Here is a 15,674-nt window from a genome sequence, read left to right as displayed (position 1 = left end):
CATCGACACCGGGGCCTTTATCCTCGCCTTCGAGGGGGACGTTCTCCCGGAGAAAGTAAAAGTGATGTGCTACCGATGCGACGTGCGACCTTACGTCCCGCCTCCTATGCGCTGTTTTCGGTGTTTGCGCTTTGGGCACATGTCGTCACAGTGTGAGGCTGAGCCCCTTTGTGGCGATTGTGGACGTCCTCTTCATGAGGAACATACATGCACCCCACCACCTTTGTGCATTAATTGCACTGGCCTCCACTCGCCTAGATCCTCAGACTGCCCCGCATATCAGAAGGAGAAGAAGATACAGGAACTCAAAACTTGGGATCGGCTCTCTTATTCTGAGGCCAGGAAGAAGTATGACCGCCTCCATCCCGTGCCGTTGACCACTTCGTTTGCCTCAGTTGTGTCCACTCCTTCCGCGGTATCCTCACCCCTATCCTCTCCCCCCTCCGCCTCCTCCGCCCATCAGGGGGCTCTGCCTCCGCCTCCCAAATCCCTCCCTTCCAAATCCTCCTCCCCCGTGGCTCCTGCCCCCTCTGCCCCAGGGGCCACCCTTCCTCCTCCTCCTTTCCCCCCGCCACCTGAGAAGCGATCCTCTTCTCAGGCGTCCATCGGGGAAACGTTCCGGACCCCAGCTTCCGAGGTCTGGCGTTCCAAAACGGACCCCGCGCGTGAGGACCTTCTTCGGGTCCAGCCCACCATCCCCGTGCCTCCTCGGCCTTCCAGGAAGGCCTCAAAGAAGAAGTCTATCCCCCTCTCCACCCCGGCGCGTTTTGTCTGACGTTCCATCCGTGAGTCGCTGCTCCCGGCCGTCCTCAGTTTCACCGGGACGCTCTGCTGCCAGGCGCTCAGCTGGCCTCTCGTCGGCAAATGATGCTGCCCCTCCTACACAACCAGGGACAGCGGCCGCAGCTGGCGACGAGTCGATGGAACCGGATCCGCCTCCCGTCGGTTGTAGCGTTGTTCCCTCGCAACCTGGCCCTCCGCGGCTGTCAAGGTGACCAGCTCTTCCCTCGTCTCATTCCCCCAACTTTTTGACTAGCGATGGCCTTGTTACAGTGGAACATAAGAGGTATTCGATCTAATTGGGAGGAATTACAACTGCTCCTCCGCCTGCACTGTCCGCTCGTCCTTGGTCTCCAGGAAACCAAGTTCCGCCCGACTGACCGTATTGCCTTTACCCACTATACCTCGGAGCGGTATGACCTCACCCCTGTGGACGGTATCCCAGCTCAGTGGGGTTATGTTGCTCGTTCGGGACGATGTCTATTACCATCCCATCTCATTGATCACCCCACTCAAAGCAATAGCTGTCCGCATTACTCTTTCTGCTTTTACTTTTTCAGTTTGTACCATCTACACTCCACCGTCATCTGCTGTTAGTCGGGCTGACATGATGCACCTGATCGTTCAGCTTCCCCCACCGTTTTTATTGTTTGGCGACTTCAATGCCCATCATCCCCTTTGGGGCTCTCCTGCATCCTGTCAAAGAGGCTCACTCATGGCGGATGTCTTCAACCATCTCAATCTTGTCTGCCTCAATACCGGCGCCCCAACTTTCCTCTCGGACTCTACTCATACCTACTCCCACTTGGACCTCTCGATCTGTTCTACCACTCTTGCCCGTCGGTTCGAGTGGTATGTCCTTTCTGACACCTATTCGAGCGACCATTTCCCCTGTGTCGTTCGTCTCCTGCACCACACCCCATCCCCATGTCCTTCAAGCTGGAACATACTGAAAGCTGACTGGGGACTTTACTCCTCCCTGGCGACCTTTTCTGACCACGATTTTCTCAGATGTGACAGTCAGGTCGAATACCTCACGGCTGTTATCATCAATGCTGCCGAACGTTCCATTCCTCGTACTACCTCTTCTTCATGTCGCGTTTCCGTCCTCTGGTGGACCGAGGCTTGTAGGGACGCTATCCGTCCTCGACGAAGTGCTTTACGCACCTTTCGCCGCCATCCTACGTTGGCGAATTGTATTGAATACAAACGACTCAGAGCGCAATGCCGTAGAGTCATCAAAGACAGCAAAAAAGCTTGTTGGGCCTCTTCCACCAGCTCCTTCAATAGTTTCACTCCCTCTTCCGTCGTTTGGGGTGGCCTGCGCCGGCTGTCAGACATTAAGGCCCACTCCTCGGTACCTGGCCTGACCTCAGGTAATGAGGTCCTTGTTGATCCTGTGGCTGTCTCCAACGCCTTCGGCCGCTTTCTCGCGGACGTTTCAAGCTCCGCCCATTACCACCCTGCCTTCCTTCCCAGGAAAGAGGCAGAAGAGGCTCGGCGACCTTCCTTCCACTCGCTGAATCTGGAAACTTAAAATGCCCCCTTTACTATGCGGGAACTCGAACGTGCGCTTGCACTGTCCCGATCGTCTGCTCCGGGGCCAGATGCCATTCGCGTTCAGATGCTGGCACACCTTTCTCCGGCGGACAAAAGCTTCCTTCTTCGTACCTATAATCGCGTCTGGACCGAAGGTCGGGTCCCCATGCGTTGGCGTGACGCCGTCGTTGTTCCTATACCCAAACCCGGGAAGGATAGACACCTTCCTTCTAGTTACCGCCCCATTTCTCTTACAAGCTGTGTCTGTAAGGTGATGGAGCGCATGGTTCATGCTCGGTTAGTTTGGATTCTTGAATCTCGACGGCTGCTTACCAATGTCCAATGTGGCTTTCGTCGCCGCCGCTCCGCTGTTGACCACCTTGTCGACATTCATCATGAACAACTTTTTGCGAGGGCGCCAAACGGTAGCTGTGTTCTTCAATTTGGAGAAGGCTTATGACACCTGTTGGAGAGGAGGTATCCTCTGCACTATGCACAGGTGGGGCCTACGCGGTCGCCTGCCCATTTTGATTGCTATTTAACAGACCGAAAGTTTAGGGTACGTGTGGGTTCCGCCTTGTCTGACGTTTTCCTTCGGCAGAACGGAGTGCCTCAGGGCTCCGTCTTGAGCGTAGCCCTTTTTGCCATTGCGATCAATCCAATTATGGATTGCATTCCACCTAATGTCTCAGGCTCTCTCTTTGTCGATGACTTCGCGATCTACTGCAGTGCCCAGAGAACATGCCTCCTGAAGCGCTGCCTTCAGCGTTGTCTAGACAGCCTATACTCATGGAGCGTGGCAAATGGCTTCCGGTTCTCTGAAGAGAAGACGGTTTGTATCAACTTTTGGCGATATAAAGCGTTCCTTCCGCCATCCTTACATCTCGGTCCCGTTGTTCTCCCATTCGTGGACACAACTAAGTTTCTAGGGCTCACGTTGGACAGGAAACTGTGTTGGTCTCCACATGTCTCTTATTTGGCGGCCCGTTGTACACGTTCCCTTAATGTCCTCAGAGTTCTTAGCGGTTCATCTTGGGGAGCGGATCGCACTGTCCTGCTTCGCTTGTATCGATCCGTAGTCCGATCGAAGCTGGATTATGGGAGCTTCGTCTACTCGTCTGCTCGGCCATCCATCTTACGCAGTCTCAACTCCATCCACCATCGTGGGTTACGTCTTGCGACCGGAGCCTTCTACACTAGTCCTGTTGAGTCTTTATGCTGAAGCTGCTGAATTACCATTGACCTACCGGCGCGACCTACTGCTGTGTCAGTATGCCTGCCGGCTGTTGTCTATGTCTGACCACCCCTCTTACCAGTCCTTCTTCGCCGATTCTCTCGACCGTCAGTATGGGTTGTATGTGTCTGACCTGCTGCCCCCCCCCGGAGTCCGCATCCGTCGCCTGCTTCGACAATTGGATTTTGCCCTCCCTACTACATTCAGAGAGGGTGAGAGTTCGACACCACCTTGGCTCCAGGCTCCGGTTCATGTTTATCTCGACCTCAGCTCACTCCCGAAGGAGGGTACTCCGGCTGCAGTGTATTGCTCACGGTTAGTCGAACTTCGTGCTCTAGTTGCCGGTCACACCTTTATTTACACCGATGGCTCCAAAACTGACGATGGTGTCGGCTGTGCCTTTGTCGTCGGGGCCGCCACCTTTAAATACCGGCTCCTTGACCAATGTTCGAGCTTTACGGCCGAGCTTTTTGCTCTCCATCAGGCCGTTCAGTATGCCCGCCGCCACCGCCATTCATCGTATGTAATCTGCCTTGACTCACTCAGTGCTCTTCAGAGCCTTGGAGTTCCCTATCCGGTCCATCCCTTGATTCAACGGATACAGCAGGCCCTCCATTCTATCGCTGATAATGGTTCTCCTGTCAGCTTTCTGTGGGTTCCCAGACATGTAGGAGTGCCTGGGAATGAGGTTGCGGATGCTGCAGCCAAGGCTGCAGTCCTCCTGCCTCGGCCAGCCTCCCATTGTGTCCCGTCATCTGACGTTCGTGGGGATGTTTGTAAGAGGCTTGTGTCGTTGTGGTGGGATGCTTGGTCGTCCCTCCAAGGAAACAAGCTCCGGGCAGTAAAACCGCTCACAACTGCTTGGACAACCTCCTCCCGACCATCTCGGTGAGAGGAGGTCCTTCTGACCAGGTTGCGGATTGGGCATTGCCGGTTTAGCCACCGCTACCTGCTCTCCGGTGATCCAGCCCCGCAGTGCCCTTGTGGTCAGGCATTAACAGTGCGCCATGTTTTATTGTCGTGTCCCCGTTTTAGTCAATTTCGTGTTATCCTGTCCCTGCCATCTACTTTACCGGATGTTTTAGCTGATGACGCTCGAGCAGCTACTCGTATTCTGCGTTTTATAACTTTAACTGGCTTGTCCAAAGACGTGTAACCTTTTTCCTTCTTTTATCTGCATCTTTGTCAGGTACTTCTGGTGTCCTCCCATCCCCTTGAGTTTTAGCAGATTCCATTTGCTCTAACACCAGTGACTGGGCGCTAATGACCTCAGCAGTTGAGCGCCCTTAAACCCTACAAAAAAAAAATCCACCTAGGGGCGTCTCGGTGGCGTTCCTGTGGCTCCTGGGACTTGCTGGTATCTGTGGAAATGAGGCGGCCGATATTGCGGCCAAGGCTGCAGTCTTTCTTCGGCCAGCTATCCAATCGATTCCCTTCGCCGATCTACGGAGCGTTTTATGTCGTCGTGTTGTTCATTTATGGCATGCGCATTGGTCGACACTTCCCCATAATAAATTGCGGGACGTGAAAGTTCTTCCTTGTGTTTGGACCTCTTCCTCCCGAACGCCTCGTCGGGAGGAGGTAATTTTAACTAGACTCCGGATAGGGCACTGTCTTTTTAGCCATTGACATATTTTAAGCGGCGATCCTCCCCCACTCTGTCTCCACTGCTCTCAGCTGTGGACGGTAAGACACCTTTTTAGTGCCCCTATTTTACTCCGTTACGCGCCCGTCTACAGCTGCCGCCTGATGTATCGTCAATTTTAGCAGATGACACGCGCTCGACCGATCTCGTTGTCGAGTTTATTAGTGCCAGTGAGATGACGTCAGTCATTTGAAGCTTTTTTTTGGGACAACCAACCCCGTTTCTGTAGTGGATTTTTAAGCCTTCCTTCTGCTTTTAGTTTCTCGAATTTTTTGAGTTTCGTTCCCATTGCTGCTGGTTTCCATTTTCGGTTTTTACTGTTTCCTAAGTCACGGACCGGGCGCTAATGACCATAGCAGTTTTGCGCCCTAAAACAAAAAAATAAAACTGCCGAGATGTGCTCTGCACATCCGTTCATGCCCTGGGGAGTCGTTTCCTGTGTACTGACTCCTTGAGCAGCCTACAAGCTATCAACAAGTGCTACCCTCGTCATCCTTTGGTAGTGACCAACCAGGAGTCCATCTCTGCCATGGAACGGTCCTGTCGTTCAGTAGTGTTTTTCTGGACCACAGGTCACGTCGGAATCCCAGGCAACGAACTTGCTGCGTGCCATTAAGGAGACTACGAACGTGTGGCAGTCCTCCATGTGGGCCTCTCGCAGGGACTCTGCGGTTCTCTGTCGGCTCCGCATTGGCCACGCTTGGGCGACACACAGTTACCTCCTGCGCCGTGATGACCCACCTCTGTGTCGGTGCGGTGCCTGGCTGACAGTGGCCCATATCTTGGTGAGCTGTGCTTTGGCTGCCCTGCGACGGACTCTTCAGTTACCGGAATCATTGCCACTAATTTCAGCCGACAACCCCTCATCGGCTAATGTAGTTTTAAGTTTTATACGTGACGGTGGGTTTTACCACTCTATATAAGTTTCAGTGCATGTCCTGTGTCCCTTTATGCTCTGCACTCTAATGCTTTTAGGGTGGATGTTTTAATGTATCAGAGTGACCGACTTTTCCTTTCATTTTCGTGGTCGGCCAGCCACCTTGCCTCTTGTTTTTACCCCTTCCTGTGGTTTTCTGTTCTTTTGTCCGTAGCAGTGTTCCTTATCCTTCTGTCGTTCTTCTGGTTCTTCCTTGGTCGTGTCATTGTCCTGTACGTCACCCTTTCTTCTTTCTCTTGTGTAATTATTTTACCGGAAACAAGGGACTGATGACCTCGCATTTGGTCCCTTCCCCCTCTTTTTAACAAACCAATACGAAAAATAAACATCCATAACGCTGACGGGTGACAATTCGTTTTCCAGTCAGATCAGCAAAAATAAGGTGCACCAGTCTTATACAAGGGCGGGCTGTGCACTGAGAAGACACTACCTCCAAGTTGAGCTGTCAGTAGCTGGGTGATGACAATAATCGTCAGCATAAAATTGTGCTTGTAGCTCTTCAGGAATAAAGGATGTCGAGATCTATAGCACTTCAGGTGGATGCTGATTGGCGGCCAGTGTCTGTGAATCTCGGAATGTACCTTCCTTATGACCGCTGAACTTGGGCGCGCAGTGCTAGCTGTTTCACGTATCACCAAGGCCATGTCGCTCTATCGTGTACTCGTATCAGAGGCTCTGTTGGGTGGCTAGACGTGTTTCTCCCAGGAGGGACCAAACTGATGAATGGCGTGTGGAACACCACATAGTCACTGCCCTCAAGAGCAGAGGGGTAAGGAAGTCTTGAGGTAGGCAGTGCCATCTGCCCCTACACAAAAATGGGGTTTCTCACAGTTAAGCTGGACGTTGCCAAGTGAACATCGAACCTGGAAACCCAGACGGCACGAGTCTTAAATTATCACCAAAGTAACAAAGAACACTGAGGAGACAGGTGCGCGTATTCAGCAGAGCCGCTGCTACTCGAGTCGTCGTCTTCTCAGTCGACTACTCTTGCAAATAAATTAGCTGCTGAAGGACGTAGATATATATCAACGGGTACAGGTGAAAATGCGTGCCCCAACCGGGACTCGAACCCGGGATCTCCTGCTTACATGGCAGACGCTCTATTCCTCTGAGCCACCGAGGGCACAGAGGATGGTGCGACTGCAGCGACTATCTCGAGCACGCCTCCCGTGAGGTCCACATTCTCACCTTGTATGTCCAGACATTATTTCGTAGTGTCCCACAACTCCTTGGCTCTTTGGGTGGCCATTCAGAAGTGACACCACTCAGACACGTCTTGTAGAAAATGTCTTCCTCCGTGCAGCGCGGCTGCAAAGCTGTTTTTCGCTAAAATGTTCTTCTGATTCACATCTTCTGGAGTTTTTGAAATATACACTCCTGGAAATTGAAATAAGAACACCGTGAATTCATTGTCCCAGGAAGGGGAAACTTTATTGACACATTCCTGGGGTCAGATACATCACATGATCACACTGACAGAACCACAGGCACATAGACACAGGCAACAGAGCATGCACAATGTCGGCACTAGTACAGTGTATATCCACCTTTCGCAGCAATGCAGGCTGCTATTCTCCCATGGAGACGATCGTAGAGATGCTGGATGTAGTCCTGTGGAACGGCTTGCCATGCCATTTCCACCTGGCGCCTCAGTTGGACCAGCGTTCGTGCTGGACGTGCAGACCGCGTGAGACGACGCTTCATCCAGTCCCAAACATGCTCAATGTGGGGACAGATCCGGAGATCTTGCTGGCCAGGGTAGTTGACTTACACCTTCTAGAGCACGTTGGGTGGCACGGGATACATGCGGACGTGCATTGTCCTGTTGGAACAGCAAGTTCCCTTGCCGGTCTAGGAATGGTAGAACGATGGGTTCGATGACGGTTTGGATGTACCGTGCACTATTCAGTGTCCCCTCGACGATCACCAGTGGTGTACGGCCAGTGTAGGAGATCGCTCCCCACACCATGATGCCGGGTGTTGGCCCTGTGTGCCTCGGTCGTATGCAGTCCTGATTGTGGCGCTCACCTGCACGGCGCCAAACACGCATGCGACCATCATTGGCACCAAGGCAGAAGCGACTCTCATCGCTGAAGACGACACGTCTCCATTCGTCCCTCCATTCACGCCTGTCGCGACACCAATGGAGGCGGGCTGCACGATGTTGGGGCGTGAGCGGAAGACGGCCTAACGGTGTTGCGGGACCGTAGCCCAGCTTCATGGAGACGGTTGCGAATGGTCCTCGCCGATACCCCAGGAGCAACAGTGTCCCTAATTTGCTGGGAAGTGGCGGTGCGGTCCCCTACGGCACTGCGTAGGATCCTACGGTCTTGGCGTGCATCCGTGCGTCGCTGCGGTCCGGTCCCAGGTAGACGGGCACGTGCACCTTCTGCCGACCACTGGCGACAACATCGATGTACTGTGGAGACCTCACGCCCCACGTGTTGAGCAATTCGGCGGTACGTCCACCCGGCCTCCCGCATGCCCACTATACGCCCTCGCTCAAAGTCCGTCAACTGCACATACGGTTCACGTCCACGCTGTCGCAGCATGCTACCAGTGTTAAAGACTGCGATGGAGCTCCGTATGCCACGGCAAAATGGCTGACACTGACGGCGGCGGTGCACAAATGCTGCGCAGCTAGCGCCATTCGACGGCCAACGCCGCGGTTCCTGGTGTGTCCGCTGTGCCGTGCGTGTGATCATTGCTTGTACAGCCCTCTCGCAGTGTCCGGAGCAAGTATGGTGGGTCTGACACACCGGTGTCACCCCCCAGGGGCCCCGAGCTAATGTGGCCTTCCTTCCTTTCCGGGCTGCATACCTTCCCTTTCCGCATCCTTCCCCATCCCCTGTCTTCACCCCCCCCCTCACCTCTTGCTCTTTCCTTCACTTTCTCCCCCTCTGGGAGTATGGTTTGCGCCTACGTCCGGAGACGGACGCTTGTAAATGTACCGCATTCTTCTTCTTCCTTGCTTGTATGTCTTCTTCCTTCCTTTGTCCATCTCCTTTCCTTACCTCTTCTCTTTACCCTTTTCTCCGCTGCGGCGTTTGAGACCCCCTCTTCTTTCCTTTCCCTTTCTCTTTCTTCCTCCCTGTGCGTGTCTGAAGGCCGACCCACGCACTTCCATGCGTAGCCGGTGACGGGGTAACGCGTAATTCCCCGCCCCGGGTAGACAGGTAGGACACGTACGTACCCCCTGGTAAAGGCCAGGCCCAGGGAGGGGTGATTACCCGAGCTGATACCTTCCGAAAGTGCCGATTGGTCCCTCCGTCCGTATGTCGGGAGGTGTGACCTGAGGTGTGAACAATCACCTAAGGCGGGTGTGCCCTCGGTGAGGGCCCCCACAAGGGAGGAGCGCGCCATCGGAGACGCCGGTAATCATGGGGGATTCTTCCGCAATGGTTTCCTCACCTTCCACTATGTCTGCTCACAAACGTAAGTTCACGGAGTCTCAGCCACAGACGGTTCTTCCATCGTTGCCACAGTTCCTTGTTGTTTCTCGGTCTGACGAAGGTCACGACTTTTCCACGGTCAACCCTTTCATTATTCAGAAAGGTGTCGACGCAATTGCGGGTCCTGTAAAGTCTTGTTCCAGATTACGGAATGGTACCCTGTTGTTAGAAACACACAGTGCCCTCCAGGCTCAAAAATTGCTGCGTACTTCTCTGCTCCACACCTTCCCTGTCCGGGTGGAACCGCACCGTACCTTAAATTCCTCGCGTGGAGTCGTTTATACACGCTCCCTCGATGGATTGTCTGACGAAGAAATTCAGCACTACCTGTCTGACCAGGGCGTCACCGCTGTTCATCGGGTTATGAAAAGGGTTGACTCGAACATCATTCCAACCCGCACTGTCTTCTTGACTTTTGACAAAGTTCAACTCCCATCAAAAATCAAAGCAGGCTATGAGATGATTTCCGTTCGCCCTTATGTCCCAAACCCTACGCGTTGCTATCGATGTCAGCGGTTTAATCACACCAGCCAGTCCTGTTCCAATCCGGCCAAATGTGTTACGTGTGGCAGGGATGCCCATGAGGGTGCTTGTCCACCTCCATCCCCTCGCTGCATCAACTGTATGGGTGACCACGCTGCTTCCTCTCGAGATTGCCCTGTTTTTAAGGACGAAAAGCTGATCCAGGAAATAAGAGTGAAGGAAAAGGTGTCGACCTTTGCTGCTCGAAAGTTACTCGCCAGTCGACAGCCCACCGTGCCTCAGAAAGGAAAATACAGCGCTGTCCTTGCTTCTTCTCGGCCAACAAAGGAGGCGGCCACGCAGACTTGCGACCTCACATTTAGTACCACGGTCGTCAGATCGGCCAGCGCAAAGATCGCCCGTTCAACCTCACCTCTTTCGCCTGCCCACTCTATGGCTCACCCTTCGTCGGGTTCTGCTAAATCTCGAGCCCAAAAGTCAGACGCCAAGTCTACAAAAAAAGAGCATTCTCGTGAAGAGTTTTTACGTACTGCAACTTCACAACCATCGGTTCCTCCTTCATCTAAACATACCTCCAAGAAGGCTACGAAGAAACACAGTTCCTCTCCTTCTCCGCCAAGGCGTGTCCCATCTACAGCACCACCTGGCGGAAATCGCCCTCGGCCATCTTCTGTGTCGCCGAGGCGCACTGTTGGTGGCCGGTCAACTGGCCGATCGTTGGTGGCAGGAGCTGCTCCTGACCAACCTATGGATCAGGATCTTCTGCCTTCGACTGAATGCCATTCCATGCTGTCGGTCGCAAGCTCTGAGCAGTCGTTGAGTTGACAGCACCCTTGGTGCCGTTCCTCCATTTTCTGTTCACCCTATGTCCATTATCCACTGGAATATCCGCGGCATTCGCGCCAATCGGGAGGAATTGTCGATCCTCTTACGATCCTACTCGCCGGTCATCTTCTGTCTTCAGGAAACAAAGCTGCGTCCCCATGACCGCTTTGTTCTCCCTCATTTTCAGTCCGTCCGATATGACCTCCCCTCAGTTGAAGGCACTCCAGCCCATGGAGGACTCATGATTCTGCTCCATGATACTCTCCATTATCACCCAATCCCCTTAAACACTTCCTTCCAAGCTGTCGCCGTCCGTCTTTCCCTTTCTGGATACACGTTCTCTCTTTGTACGGTATACATTCCATCGTCTACACCAATGGCACGAGCTGATCTCCTTCATCTTCTTGATCAGCTTCCACCCCCCTATTTGCTGGTTGGGGACTTCAATGCCCACCACCCGCTTTGGGGATCTCCACATCCTTGTCCACGTGGCTCACTATTGCTAGACGTCTTCCACCAAGCGGATCTAGTCTGCCTCAACACTGGGGTCCCTACATTTTTGTCTGCCTCCACGGCAAATTTATCCCATTTGGACCTTGCGGTCGGTACTGTTCCGCTAGCTCGGCGCTTCGAATGGTTCGCCCTTGATGATACACACTCGAGTGACCACTTTCCATGTGTTCTTCGACTGCAGCCTCAACTGCCATATATGCGCTCGCGACGCTGGAAGTTTGCCCAAGCCGATTGGACACTTTTTTCGTCTCTAGCGACATTCGATGACCGTCGCTTTCCCAGCGTCGACGATGAGGTCACATATTTTACCGACGTTATTCTCACAGCTGCGGAACGTTCAATACCACGCACCTCCGAATTGCCCCGGCGCCCTCCAGTTCCTTGGTGGAACGAGGCCTGCCGTGACGCAATACGTGAGCGGCGACGTGCTCTTCGCATTTTCCGTCACCATCCAACTTTGGCCAACTGTATCCGATATAAGCAGCTCCGTGCGCGATGCCGTCGCGTCATCCGCGATAGCAAGAAGGCAAGCTGGAAATTCTTTACTAGCTCATTTAACAACTTCACTCCCTCCTCGGAAGTTTGGAGTCGGCTTCGACGGTTCTCAGGCGCGCCTAGTTTCTCCCCGGTCTCTGGGCTCACGGTCGCGCATGATACCTTAGTGGACCCCGTCGCAATTTCTAACTCATTGGGTCAGCACTTTGCTGAGATTTCGAGCTCTTCAAATTACCCGCCAGCGTTTCTCCCGAAGAAACGTGCAGCAGAAGTGCGGCATCTTGCTTTCTCCTCTCAAAATCGCGAAAGCTACAATACTGTTTTCTCCATGCGCGAACTCCAACATGCACTCTCTACTTCTCGCTCCTCCGCCCCAGGACCGGATGGTATCCATGTCCAAATGTTGCTGCATTTATCAACCCAGCCTGCGTCACCTCCTTCGCCTTTATAATCGAATTTGGACCGACAGTACCTTTCCCAGGCGATGGCGGGAAGCTATTGTCGTTCCCGTTCCGAAACCTGGAAAGGACAAACATCTCCCCTCTAGCTATCGCCCCATTTCTCTCACGAGTAGTGTCTGTAAGGTTTTGGAGCGTATGGTGAATTACCGTTTAGCTTGGTGGCTGGAGTCCCGCAGTCTTCTAACACCAGCCCAATGCGGATTCCGAAAGCATCGTTCTGCTGTTGACCATCTTGTTGCTCTCTCCACTTATATCATGAACAATTTTCTCCGGAAACGCCAAACGGTAGCAATATTTTTTGATCTGGAGAGAGCATACGATACCTGTTGGAGGACAGGCATCCTCCGCACACTGTTCTCTTGGGGCTTTCGAGGCCGGCTGGCCCTTTTTCTTCGCGAATTTATGGCAGAGCGCACATTTAGGGTGCGGGTGAACACTACTCTCTCCCGTACTTTCTCCCAAGAAAACGGGGTACCCCAGGGCTCCGTGCTGAGTGTTGTACTGTTTGCCATCGCCATTAATCCAATTATGGATTGTCTCCTTCCTGATGTCTCGGGCTCCCTCTTTGTGGACGATTTTGCGATCTACTACAGTTCTCAAAGGACCAGCCTTCTTGAAAGACGTCTTCAAGGATGTCTCGATCGCCTCTACTCGTGGAGCATCGAAACCGGCTTCCGTTTCTCACCCAGTAAGACCGTTTGTGTTAATTTTTGGCGACGTAAGGAGTTTCTTCCGCCCTCCTTACATCTAGGTCCTGTCAACCTTCCGTTTTCCGACGTCGCTAAATTCTTGGGTCTTATGTTTGACAGAAAACTGTGCTGGTCCTCCCACGTTTCCTATCTTTCGGCTCGCTGTCTGCGTTCCCTTAACACCCTCCGTGTCCTGAATGGTACCTCTTGGGGAGCGGACCGGGTGGTCCTTCTCCGCCTCTATCGCGCCTTAGTGCGCTCGAAATTGGATTATGGAAGCATAGTCTACTCCTCTGCTCGGCCGTCTATTCTTCGGCGTCTCGACTCTATCCACCACCGTGGATTACGTTTAGTGTCTGGAGCTTTTTACACCAGCCCTGTGGAAAGCCTTTATGCTGAGACTGCTGAACCTCCGCTGTCCAATCGGCGAGCAGTCCTTCTGAGTCGTTATGCTAGCCATCTGTCTTCCATGCCTGCTAATCCAGCCCATAACCTTTTTTTCGACGCCTCCTTTGATGTCGGGTATGCAGGCCGCTCCTCCTCCCTACTACCCCCGGGAGTCCGCTTCCGTCAACTGCTCCATTCTCTTTCCTTCCGCTTTCCTAAAACCTTCTTGACAACTTGGGGTACAGCACCGCCTTGGCACCGTCCCCGGATCGACTTGCTCAGAGACCTATGTCAATTTCCCAAAGATGGTACCCCTACACTTGTTTACCGTCGGGCATTTGCTGCTCTATGTGCACAAATGACGGAAGCCACATTTATTTACACCGATGGCTCGAAAACATCGTTAGGTGTAGGGAGTGCCTATATTGTTGGCGACACCCCAAATCACTTTCGGCTTCCCGACCAGTGTTCGGTTTATACTGCGGAGCTTTACGCTGTTCTCCAGGCTGTCCACTACATCCGCCGCCATCAGCGGATACAGTACGTAATCTGCTCAGATTCTCTCAGCTCTCTAAGTCTCCAAGCTCTTTACCCTGTGCACCCTCTGGTCCACCGGATTCAGGACTGTCTGCGCTTGCTCCACCTGGGGGGCGTCTCAGTGGCGTTCCTCTGGCTCCCGGGACACGCTGGTATCTGTGGAAATGAGGCGGCCGATATAGCGGCCAAGGCTGCAGTCTCTCTTCCTCGGCCAGCTATTCAGTCTCTTCCGTTTACCGATCTACGGAGCGGTTTATGTCGCCAAGTTACTCATTTATGGCATGCGCATTGGTCAACACTTCCCCACAATAAATTGCGGGAAGTGAAAGCCGTTCCTTGCGCTTGGACCTCTTCCTCCCGAACGCGTCGTCGGGAGGAGGTAATTTTAGCTCGACTCCGGATAGGGCACTGTCTTTTTAGTCATCGACATCTTTTAAGCGGTGATCCTCCCCCACTCTGTCCCCACTGCTCTCAGCTGTGGACGGTCAGACACCTTTTAATTGAATGCCCCTATTTTAATCCGTTACGCTCCCGTCTACAGCTATCGCCTGATCTATCGTCGATTTTAGCAGATGACACGCGCTCAGCTGACCGCGTTCTACAGTTTATTAGTGACAGTGAAATGACGTCAGTCATTTGAAGTTTTTTTTTTGTGGACAACCAACCCCTTTCTATAGTGGACTTTTAAGCATTCCTTCTGCCTTTAGTTTCTCCAATTTTCTGACTATGTTTCCATTGCTGCTGATTTTAAATTTCGTTTTTTTCCTGTTTTCTACGTCACGGGCTGGGCGCTAATGACCATAGAAGTTTTGCGCCCTAAAATCACCAACAAAAAAAAAAAAAAAAAAAAAAAACACCGGTGTCAATGTGTTCTTTTTTCCATTTCCAGGAGTGTATATTTGGCAGGTATGAAAATTACCATGCGCTCACCATTCGATGGTCCTACACATCACTAACTCAGGTCAAGAATACTTAGCAAAGTTGAGATTACAGTGGAAATTTGCATATCAAGTTTCCCGACTTATTAAATACGGACGCAAACTACGCGCGATTATGGTCATTGGAATTTACTTTCCTGTATGAGTCTGTGACTGGATCTTACATTAATTCAGTACTCTTTGTAATGGGTTGGCAACACAGCCCAAAGGTCTCCCCACGTGTGTGGGAACATTGAGGAAACATCTCGATTTTGAAATGGAGCCAAAGGTTATACACAACCGTACTGCATTTCTTAATCTCAGGATGTGTAAGGGCAGCAATATTAAGACGAGACTGAAAAAGGGTTAGTCTGTTCCAATATTATAAAATTTTGAACAAGCGGTTAAGGAAAATACGAAAGTTGTAAATGGGATCAAATTTCAGGGTGATGAAATACAAAACTTGAGGCGTGCCGATGACATTGTCAGACAGCAAAGGATTCTGAAGAGCGGTTGAAAGGTGTTGAAAGTGTCTTGAAAAGGAGTTGTGGGGTTACAAACAAAAGTAAAACTAGGGTAATCAAATATAATTGAATTAAACCAGTCGACGCTGATAGAGCTGATTAGACACTAAAAACGGAACATGTTTTGTTTTGGTAGCAAAATTATTTACCAAGCAGAATATAATCTAGAAATATATGAAAAAGCAAAATTTAACACTGAAATGTTAAGACTCCTGGCGATATTTTGTTTGCAGTGTAGCCTTGTACACAAACGTAT

At 52.1% G+C, this 15,674-nt stretch overlaps 1 non-coding gene across 1 annotated transcript; it reads right to left on the bottom strand.

The window, feature by feature from the left end:
- Positions 1-7,184: 7,184 nt before the first annotated feature.
- On the bottom strand, positions 7,185-7,259 carry Trnat-ugu. The gene has a single exon. It is a non-coding gene; the product is annotated as a tRNA-Thr (tRNA).
- Between the last annotated feature and the right edge of the window lie 8,415 nt (positions 7,260-15,674).

The sequence above is a fragment of the Schistocerca piceifrons genome, chromosome 6, assembly GCF_021461385.2.
Source record: "Schistocerca piceifrons isolate TAMUIC-IGC-003096 chromosome 6, iqSchPice1.1, whole genome shotgun sequence".
Taxonomy (NCBI): domain Eukaryota; kingdom Metazoa; phylum Arthropoda; class Insecta; order Orthoptera; family Acrididae; genus Schistocerca; species Schistocerca piceifrons.
This window is presented reverse-complemented; position numbering and strand designations above follow the sequence as displayed.